Source organism: Lagenorhynchus albirostris, chromosome 5, assembly GCF_949774975.1.
Source record: "Lagenorhynchus albirostris chromosome 5, mLagAlb1.1, whole genome shotgun sequence".
Classification (NCBI taxonomy): domain Eukaryota; kingdom Metazoa; phylum Chordata; class Mammalia; order Artiodactyla; family Delphinidae; genus Lagenorhynchus; species Lagenorhynchus albirostris.
Genome location: NC_083099.1, coordinates 129682968 through 129694508, shown reverse-complemented (window position 1 = coordinate 129694508; position 11541 = coordinate 129682968). Strand labels below are relative to the sequence as shown.

General features: G+C 38.3%; 1 non-coding gene across 1 annotated transcript; it reads right to left on the bottom strand.

The window, feature by feature from the left end:
• Positions 1 to 10721: 10721 nt before the first annotated feature.
• Positions 10722 to 10828, bottom strand: LOC132521469 (U6 spliceosomal RNA). The gene has a single exon (XR_009540909.1). It is a non-coding gene; the product is annotated as a U6 spliceosomal RNA (small nuclear RNA).
• Between the last annotated feature and the right edge of the window lie 713 nt (positions 10829 to 11541).

Here is an 11541-nt window from a genome sequence, read left to right as displayed (position 1 = left end):
CTTAAAAATGTCTTCTAAGGACTTTATGACATCAGAGACAAGGCACAGCCTGGGGAGGGGTTATTTGCTGAAAAAGCAGCTGTTTATTTGGTCCTTTTAACTGTCATGAGGATCAGAGGATTCATTCCTGGTTGTTGAGATGACCCAGGTAACCAGACTGGTGATGCTACTTTCAGTTATTTCAAATTCTATTTGTTTCAGCTCTGTAAGAGTGAACTTTTTTGCTTAGCCTATTTACTGGCAAATGGGAGCTGAGAAAATGTTGATTAGAAACTGGTTTCAGGAGTTAAATGCAACAATTTAATTTTAGAGATTAAAAAATTTGAGCGGGAACCAGTCATTTTCCAAATAAGATATCAGAAACTGTTCTTAGACTTAAAGAATTTTATGTTCTGTTCTATTTATTACTTTCCTATATCCTTTCTATGAACTAAAGTTTTTTAAACAAAACTTATGCTCATGGTGGTCATAAACAGAACAGAGGTGTTAAAAATTGGCTTTTTAATTTTTTCTGTTTAAGTCTTGAGTGTAACATCTCTCCGCCCTTAACTGATGGCTGGTTTTAGTCACATGATTTCGACAGGAAAAGGAAAAGAAACATATTTTTAGTCTACTCCTTCTAGAATAATCTCTGGTGGAGTTTTTAATTAGTGCATGGTACCTATAATAGTCTTCCTCTTTCAATCATGCTAAGCTCAACCAAGTCCCTTTGAACAGCAGATATTTTTACAAGCGTCATCCAAAATAAGGGCTCGTTCTTTTCAATAACATTTAAGCATTCGTAGGTCTGCTAGGAAGCCAACAACCCTTAGAAGTATTAGGTGAAGAGTGTCTCAGGATTTCCCTGTGTCAAGATAGTGAATTAATGTATCTTAAGACTCTATTTTTTTTTTTTTTTTTTTTTTTGTGGTACACGGGCCTCTCACTGTTGTGGCCTCTCCCGTTGCAGAGCACAGGCTCCGGACGCGCAGGCTCAGCGGCCATGGCTCACGGGCCCAGGCGCTCCACGGCATGGGGGATCTTCCCGGACCGGGGCATGAACCCGTGTCCCCTGCATCGACAGGCAGACTCTCAACCACTGCGCCAACAGGGAAGCCCCTTTAAGATTCTTTGAAGTCTCCAAACATGGCGAGTTTGGAAGAGCTGGCTGAAAAGTGGTGTAACTAAGAACTAAGGGTCGGCTACATTTCAGTTGTCAAGAAGTCTTTTGTTTTTTTATGAGAAACTGAACCAGATTCTAGTCTTAGCCCTGATACCAGTGAGCAGTAATGGCCCGAAAGTTATGTAACTTCTCTGAGACTTTGTTTTCTAATCTGTAGAATGGGTTTGGCCTAGTAGACATCAATGGTTATTTCCACAGTTATTAATCTATTAAATTGTCATATACTGTACTGTGTTGTTCTATACAACATTGGTACACAAAGTGAGAGCCTTATAGCTAGAAATGAAAAACATATTAAGGGAACCTAAAATAATACTTACTTAGAAAATTTTTTTTTTCCAAAGCGCATTCTATAAGATTTCCACGTGCTTTTCTTTTTCTTAATTTCACATAATATATGCCTGAATCCCTTCATATATTAATGTATTTCTTCACTGGGTTTTAAATACTGTAAGTTCATACACTGTCTGTTTCAGAAATATTTACTTAGACATTAGTCCTTCTACCTTCAAGGTGAGAGTAGATTATCTACTTCTTAGCAAAGCAACAGTTCATTCAACAGAGTTAGTTAAAATAGTAGTGACAAAATGACTGACTTATTGATTATTTCTATTTCTCAACTAGTTATTTTTGTGTGTAAACACACAGTTTACTATTTTGTTAGAAATTATGCCAATTTTTGGAAGAAAACATCAATGTTATGAAGCCATAAAAACACCTTTGATGCTCTTGTAAAAGATGCACAATCTCTCTCTTGACATACTCTTTCTAATTTCTTGGTAGACAGAGCAGTTAAATTGGCTGAGAGCCGTATCCTCTTAGCCATTCTCTGTTTTAATCATCTCGCTTCTGAAAATACCATCCTCTTGGTACTATGAACAGAGACCCTGTTATAACAGTAAGATTGCCTCTTAGAGGGTCACACTCTGAAGGTAAAGTTCAAGGTTGCCAAGTGCTTAACAATATTGGTATTCACACCTCTTGACTGGAATCTTAAACTTAAAAAAATACTAATTTGTTTAGAGCAGTTTTAGGTTCATGACAAAATTGATAGGAAAAAAAGAGAGAGGTTTTCCATATACCCTCTGCCCCTACACATCCATAGCCTCATCTGTTAACAACATTCTCTACCAGAGTGGTATGTTTGTTATCACTGATGAGTCTATGTTGGGAGGTCATAATTATCCAAAGTCCATAGTTTACCTTACGGTTAACACTCCAGTTTCAAAAATGAACAGATGATGCAAAATGAAAATAAATAAGGAAACACAAGCTTTAAATGATACATTAAACAAGATGAACTTTATTGATATTTATAGAACTTTCCATCCAAAAACAACAGAATACACTTTCTTCTCAAGTGCTCAGGGAACATTCTCCAGGATAGATCATATCTTGGGTCACAAATCAAGCACTGGTAAATTTAAGAAAATTGAAATCGTATCAAGTATCTTTTCCGACCATAATGCTATGAGACTAGATATCAGTTACAAGAAAATATCTGTAAGAAATACAAACACATGGAGGCTAAACAACACACTACTTAATAACCGAGAGGTCACTGAAGAAATCAAAAAAGAAATCAAAAAATTCCTAGAAACAAATGACAATGAAAACATAACAACCCAAAACGTAAGGGATGCAACAAAAGCAGTTCTAAGAGGGAAGTTTATAGCAATACAATCTTACCTTAAGAAACAAGAAACATCTCAAATAAACAACCTAACTTTACACTTAAAGCAATTAGAGAAAGAAGAACAAAAAACCCCCAAAGTTAGCAGAAGGAAAGAAATCATAACGATCAGATCAGAAATAAATGAAAAAGAAATAAAGGAAATGATAGCAAAGATCAATAAAATTAAAAGCTGGTTCTTTGAGAAGATAAACAAAATTGATAAACCATTAGCCAGACTCATCAAGAAAAAAAAGGAGAATACTGAAATCAATAGAATTAGAAAAGAAAAAGAAGTAACAACTGACACTGTAGAAATACAAAGGATCATGAGAAATTACTACAAGCAAATATATGCCAATAAAATGGACAACCTGGAAGAAATGGACAAATTCTTAGAAAAGCACAACCTTCTGAGACTGAACCAGGAAGAAACAGAAAATGTAAACAGACCACTCACAAGCACTGAAATTGAAACTGTGATTAAAAATCTTCCAACAAACAAAAGCCCAGGACCAGATGGCTTCACAGGTGAATTCTATCAAATATTTAGAGAAGAGCTAACACTTATCCTTCTCAAACTCTTCCAAAATATAGCAGAAGGAGGAACACTTCCGAACTCATTCTAAGAGGTCACCATCACCCTGATACTAAAACTAGAGAAAGATGTCCTTAAAGAAGAAAACTACAGACCAATATCACTGATGAATATAGATGCAGAAATCCTCAACAAAATACTAGCAAACAGAATCCAACAACAAATTAAAAGGAGAATACACCATTATCAAGTGGGGTTTATCCCAGGATTGCAAGGATTCCTCACTATATGCAAATCAATCAATGTGATATACCATGAAAAGAAATTGAAGGAGAAAAACCATATGATCATCTCAATAGATGCGGAAAAAGCTTTCAACAAAATTCAACACTCATTTATGATAAAAACCGCCCAGATAGTAGGCTTAGAGGGAACTTACTTCAACATAATAAAGGCTATATATGACAAACCCACAGCAAACTTCGTTATCAATGGTGAAAAACTGAAAACTTTTCTTCTAAGATCAGGAACAAGACAAGGTTGCCCACTCTCACCACTATTATTCAACATAGCTTTGGAAGTTTAGCCACAGTGATCAGTGAAGAAAAATAAATAAAAGCAATCCAAGAAAAGAAGAAGTAAAACTGTCACTGTTTGTAAATGACATGATCCTATACATAGAGTATCCTAAAGATGCTACCAGAACACCACTAGAGCTAATCAATTAATCTGGTAAAGTAGCAGGATACAAAATTAATGCACAGAAATCTCTTGCATTCCTATACACTAATGACAAAAATCTGAAAGAGAAATTATGGAAACACTCCCATTTACAATTGAAACAAAAAGAATAAAATACCTAGGAATAAACCTACCTTTGGAGACTAAAGACCTTTATGCAGAAAACTATAAGACTCTGATGAAAGAAATTAAGGATGATACCAACAAATGGAGAGATATACCATGTTCTTGGATGGGAAGAATCAACATTGTGAAAATGACTATACTACCCAAAGCAATCTACAGAGTCAATGCAATCCCTATCAAACTACCAATGGCATTTTTCACAGAACTAGAGCAAAAAATTTCACAATTTGTATAGAAACACAAAAGACCCCGAATAGCCAAAGCAATCTTGAGAAAGAAAAATGGGGCTTGAAGAAACAGGCTCCCTGACTTCAGACTATACTACAAAGCTACAGTAATCAAGACAGTATGGTACTGGCACAAAGACAGAAATATAGATCAGTGGAACAGTATAGAAAGCCCAGAGATAAACCCACACACATATGGTCACCTTATTTTTGATAAAGGAGTCAAGAATATACAATGGAGAAAAGACAGCCTCTTCAATAAGTGGTGCTGGAAAAACTGGACAGCTACATGTAAAAGAATGAAATTAGAGCACTCCTTAACACCATACACAAAATAAACTCAAAATGGATTAAGGACCTAATTGTAAGGCCAGATACTATCAAACTCTTAGAGGAAAACATAGGCAGAACACTCTATGACATAAATCACGGCAAGATCCTTTTAGACCCACCACCTAGAGAAATGGAAATAAAACTAAAAATAAACAAATGGGACCTAATGAAACTTAAAAGCTAAGGAAACCATAAAAACATGGAAAGGCAGCCCTCAGAATGGGAGGAAATATTTGAAAACGAAGGAATTGACAAAGGATTAATCTCCAGCATTTACAAGAGCTTATGAAGGGCAATATCAAAAACACAAACAACCCAATCCAAGAATGGGCAGAAGACCTAAACAGACATTTCTACAAAGAAGATATACCGATTGCCAACAAACACATGGAAGGATCCTCAACATCACTAATCATTTGGGAAATGCAAATCAAAATTACAATGAGGTATCACCTCACACGGGTCAGAATGGCCATCATCAAAGAATCTACAAACAATAAATGCCTCAGAGGGTGTGGAGAAAAGGGAACCCTCCTGCACTGTTGGTGGGAATGTAAATTGGTACAGCCACTATGGAGAACAGTATAGAGGTTCCTTAAAAAACTAAAGATAGAATTACCTTGTGCCCCAGCAATCCCACTCCTGGGCATATACCCTGAGAAAACCGTAATTCAAAAATAGTCATGTACCACAATGTTCATTGCAGCTCTATTTACAATAGCCAGGACATGGAAACTACCTAAGTGTCCATCGACAGATGAATGGATAAAGAAGATATGGCATATATATACAATGGAATATTACTCAGCTATAAAAAGAAATGAAATTGAGTTATTTGTAGTGAGGTGGATGGACCTAGAGACTGTCATACAGAGTGAAGTATGTCAGAAAGAGAAAAACAAATACCATATGCTAACACATATATATGAAATCCCCCCCCGCCAAAAAAAGGTTCTGAACAACCTTAGGGGCAGGACAGGTTAAAGACAGAGGTAGAGAATGGACTTGAGGACACGGGGAGGGGAAAGTGTAAGCTGGGATGAAGTGAGAGAGTGGCATTGACATATATACACTACCAAATGTAAAATAGATAGCTAGTGGGAAGCAGCCGCATAGCACAGGGAGAGCAGCTTGGTGCTTTGTGACCACCTAGAAGGGTAGATAGGGAGGGTGGGAGGGAGACGCAAGAGGGAAGAGATATGGGGATATATGTATACATATAGCTGATTCACTTTGTTATACAGCAGAAACTAACACAATATTGTAAAGCAATTATACTCCAGTAAAGATGTTAAAAAAATGTGTCTATCCGTCCACAAGTGGATGACACTTCTGTTGTCTAGAGGGATTTTCTCTCTAACGTTTTCAGAATTACATAACTTAAAAATTCATTTTAAACCAGTAATGTGGTAGCAGTATTGTGACTGTAGAATGTAACTTCATTATGGACATTTCCTTTGAAGGTTAAATACAGTTGTGTGGGGTGTGTGTGTGTGTGTGTGTGTGTGTTTACGTGTTTACACAGGATCACCCAAAGTAAGCTAATGTGTAGTTTTATCATTACTCATGGGCTTGTAAGGTTTTAAACCCATTCTGTACAAACTGCAATACATCCCACATAGACTCAGAGAAGCTGTTCACAGGGGTCTGGTCAGCACTTTTACAGGTGAGCACAGTGGGGCTCAGCGTGGTTTAGTAGCTTGACCACAGTCACATGATCAGAAAGACGGAATAGGCTTCCCCACCTGGGTCTTGCAACATAGCACTGGGTTTACTGCCCTTCCTCATAAAGTTTTCCTCCCCAGGCCAAAGCAATTCCCTATATCCAAGCATATTTTCAATTTGTCTCTTCCCCCTTCACCTCCATATTGAAAGCATCAGCTACACCTGTAGACTCCATGGCCACAACATATGTGACAGATCCCTCTTGAAGTGTCCATCCTCATTACTAGTTGAAGGCATCTTCACATCCTGATGCACTCTTGCAAGTGATTTTTGACTGGGTATCCTGCTTCCTTCTATTCTCTGCTTCTTTAAACCTTTCTCCACAGGCAGGCTGAGTATTCTCTTCTCCTTCACACCTTTCTCCACAGGCAGCCAGGTGATTTTTATAATAGTCTTGAAGCCTTCCAAAAGCTTGTCTTCTCACCTACTATAAAATCCCCATGTGTGGAATATTGCAGATCCTCCATGGGTTAGCCTGCCTGGCTCTCAGACCTCTGTCCTCCACCCTCTCCCTCCCCTTCTTCACTTCTAACAGTGGGGCTTCTTTGTGCTCTTCAAGCAAGTCGAGATGCTTCCCTCCCTCAGGGTTTTTGTACGGGCTCTTACATTTTTCTGGAATGCTTTCTCTAATTCCGTAGAATTTCATATAGTGAGATTAAATTTTTAGATTGGCTCTAGCTTAATATTACCTCTTTCCGACAGCCCAATATAAAACAGCTTCTCAGACACTTTCTATCACATCACTCTACTGTGATTCTCAACATAGCTATTTTATAAGCTATCCTTATCACACATACATTCCTTTATTTTAAACGTCTATTTTCTGTTGATCTTCTTCATATCAGCATGTATGGTAGTGAGCAAGGCTTTGCTTATCTTATTCACCTCTGCTTTCTCAGTGCCTAGCGATATTTATGAATGAACACAGGGGTGATGCTAGGTCTAATTTTTCCTGTTTAATGCATCATGCTTTCTCATTATAATCCAGCTTACTGAAATGACAGGCGTTCACCCCGTGGCGAGGAATGAGGACTCTGAAGGCAGATATACACGGCTCAAATCCAAGCTCGATTAGTCACTAGCAGGGGAACTTTAGACAAGTGAGTTTCTCAGAATCTCAGTGTCCTCCTCTGTAAAATAGAGAGAGCTAATAATAGTATCCACCTCATGGAGTTGTTGAGACAAACGTGTAAACATGGCAACAATGATAAAGTACAGAGAACCCTGCCAGCCACATAGTAAACCCTTATGTGTCAGCTGTTCTTACTGTAGGATGTGTATATATAATCTAGGTCATATAGTTTTGTTATATATAAAAAAACAGGACATTTATATTCTTTTATTACTTATATATATCTACATTATAGATGTAATGTTAGCTATTTTTCTTATTCTATTATTTGATAGAGTAGCAAATAGAAAGTGTTACAAGATTTGTGAAATACCATAAAATAGATGCCAGCCAGCCACTCTTTTCTTAGCTGGCTCTGTTACAATATTCAGATAGGTGCCGCCTGGTAGCCAGCCTTCCTTCCTTCCTTCCTTCCTTCTTTCCTTCCTCCCTCCCTCCTCACCCTCCCTTTGTCTCTCTATTTCAAATAGCTTTTATTTATTTATTGTAAGAACACTCAACATGAGGTCTACCCTCTTAACATTTATTGAAGTGCACAACACAGCACTGTTAACTATAGACACGATGTTGTACAGCAGATGTCTAGAACTTAAAACTCTGTGTAACGGTTTTGATGAAGTTAACACCTCCGGTAGAACGTGCAGTTAGACAAACTTCCTAAAGGTGACAGCAGAGGTCTAAGATTTGGAAAAAGCTCCAGGGTCCTTGCAGACACCCTGTATTATTTGAAGGGGTGAGAAAAGTTATCCCATGGGTCTGCTTTCGTATCTTAAAATTCCCTTTTATTATTATTGCTGGGAAGGGGTGTGTCATGGTATTTCGGGGAAGCTTCCCTAATGCAAATATATCTGGGAGGCGGGAGCCTTCTGTTATTCATCAAAACCTCAGGCAAAATGAGAGCACTGGTGCATTAATAGGATGCAAGGAAGTGGAACTGGGGGTGGACGTGAGATAGCGGCGGGTAGCAGGAAGAAAAAGGCTTGGGTTTGGGCGCGTCCCAGAACGCCTTGATCTGCAGGGAGGGGCACAGCCAGGAAAAGCCAGAGCTGAACCCTCTCTAAATCACGGGGCCAAGCAGTTCCCTCTTGGCCGAGTCTAAGGTTTGAACACCTAGAAAAACGTCATTTATAAAGTTTAAATAACATGTAGATTCCACAGTGTTTATGTGTACATATCAGGTTCTCTGTATTTATTAGAGATCAGAGGAGTAATAAAATGGATGAAAGGAGACCAGGAATATTGTCAAGGGTTCAGATAATGACTCTTTGCAATTAAATGTGAAGTACTTAGTATGCACCACTAGAGAGCGGTATTACCCCACAAAATGTTTACACCAAAAGGTTCCATCTTGTAAGCTAAGTGGACCGCCTACTACCACGCATGTTTCCCGTTTGTAGCAGTGATTGGAATTATGCCTATAAGGAGCAATTATTCTTTATTTGCGCTTTTTTCCATAAATGAAAAATAAACCTTTTTTTGGGTTGTTTTTGCTAATAGTGGCTGCTTTAGGTATACTTCAGTTGTTGTCTGGGATTATTAGATGGGGGCCTAAATGTTGTATTGTCTGCGACTCTATGCATTTTATGATTCAAAATTATCAGTGAAAAAAACAACAACAACTAAGCAACATGTGAACTGATGTCTAAAACCCTCACGGCCAGAATATATCAACTGCTGCAAAATTGCAAGACAAAATAACATAAAACTGTTCGGTTCATAATTTACTCTTTTTGATTTGCAGTCTATGGCTTTTCCTAATAGCATAAAACAAAATGGTTACAAAATATCGTTCATATGGTTTACACATTTTATGACCATTTGTGTATAAAACAGCCCTCTGTAAGTGCATTTAGGGGTTGAAGAGTTTGCCAAGGTGATTATCAAATAAGATAATGTATGTAAACTATCTAGCTCAAGTTGTACACATAGCAGGGATCATAAAAAATGGAGGCTGCTGCTCCATTTATTAAGAGAAATAATAGATTAGGGAATAGGTACAACAGTCCTTTAATAGGTACAACAGGATCAGCCAAACAGTGAAATATCAGGCTGATGCTTTAGTGGAAACCACTATATCAGGGCAGGAAAAACAACAAAACATTCTATCTTCAAGAGACACTCCAGACCACAGTGTTCAGCAATGAACCGTTAACACCTCTTGAGAATAGCAAATCCATATTTTTCTATTTTGCTCGATTTGGATTAAATCTCCAGGGAAAACTTAAAAGAACACTTCTGGGGGCAGTTTTTGCTGGCATCTGCTGAGTGTCTGGTTTCTTGGACAGCTTCAGAGCAATAGAATATTTGGTAGCCATAGTGACATTGCAGCTTCAAGACACTATTGGACTGTATAGAGCATAACAGGCAAAGATGAGTGGCTTTAATGGCTGGGATCATCCAATTTTCACCGTCTTCTCTTGTTTTAGACTTCTTCCTCCTCCTAGTAGGTATAGATGGGGCGAATTCCTTAAGTAAGGTCTCTTGTTTGGACCGATTTAGACTCTAGCCATTCTTCAAGCTTTTTCCTCCCTCCCTCCCTCTCTTCTTTCCTTCCTTCCTTCACCTCCCTCTCTCCCTTCCTTTTTTCTTTCTGCCTTGTTTCTTATTGTATTCTCTTCATTTTAGATCCAAACATTAGAAGCAAATACTTTATTTAACCTATTTCCTGTTATGGAATGAATTGTATCCCCTCTTTCCATATATATGTTGAAGTCCTCAACCCCAGTAGCTCAGAATGTAACTCTATTTAGACAGGTCTTTAAAGAGGTATTTAAGGTTAAATGAGGTCATCAAGGTGGCCCTAATCTAATGACTGATGTCCTTATAAAAAGACATTAGGACACAGACACACAGAGGGGAGACCCTGTGAAGACACAGAGAAGACGGCCATCTATAAGCCAAGGAGAGAGGCCTCAGAAAAAAAAAACAAACCTGCTGACATCTTGATCTTGGACTCCCAGCCTCCAGAACTGTGGAACAATAATCTTCTGTGGTTTAAGTGGCCCAGTCTGTGGTACTTTGTTACAGCCGCCCTAGCAAATGAATACATCCCCTTAGAATATACATAAATAATGGAACACTTCAGGAATTTGTGCCTCATCCCTGCTCAGGAGCCGTGCTGATCTTCTCCATATCAGTCTAATTTTAGTATATGTGCTCCTGAAGATAGCACTCCCTGTAGATTCCTTAACCCCCAAATTTACCAAAGTTTTTTTTTTTTAAAACTGGGCTTTGCTGGAGTTACGGTCTCACCCCTGCTGTGGCCACATCCCACTCGTTGCTGCCCACTTAGCAGTTGCATGAGTGCGAGCCGACACCGAATCACAGTATTTCTGAGCAGTTTCAGGGCCCCTCTACTAGGTACAGCATGTTGATTCACTTTCAAATTTAACATCACCACATGTGCAAAAGCATCATCAAGAAACGGAACAAACTTAAAAATGTGCATGTGGGTGGGAAGGAATCGGGACCGTGACTAAAGGGAAAATATTGGTCAAAAACTTTCTCTTACTGTTGTGCTGGCAAAATGTTTCTCCCTCAATAGAATGACCACATGTCTATAGAGCTCATTAAAATTCCCCTGTTTGGGTGAAAATACTGAAATAAAATACTGCAGATGGCAGCATGACATTACACATGATGATTTTGGAGCAAAGCCACTGCATCATTGTCCCACTTTCCTTTTTTTTTTTTTTTCCTAGTGGGTAAGTTACTGGAACCTTTTAAAAAATGATTATTTATGGTGAAAACTTGGATAGGCAATTATGCCTGTTTTTCAAGTTCACTTCCATGGCCTGTACGACAAAGTACCAATCAGCAACATCCCCTTGAAAAGACTCTAGGCAAATGCATTGTTATTCTAGCTACCCACCAGGAGAATCCCAA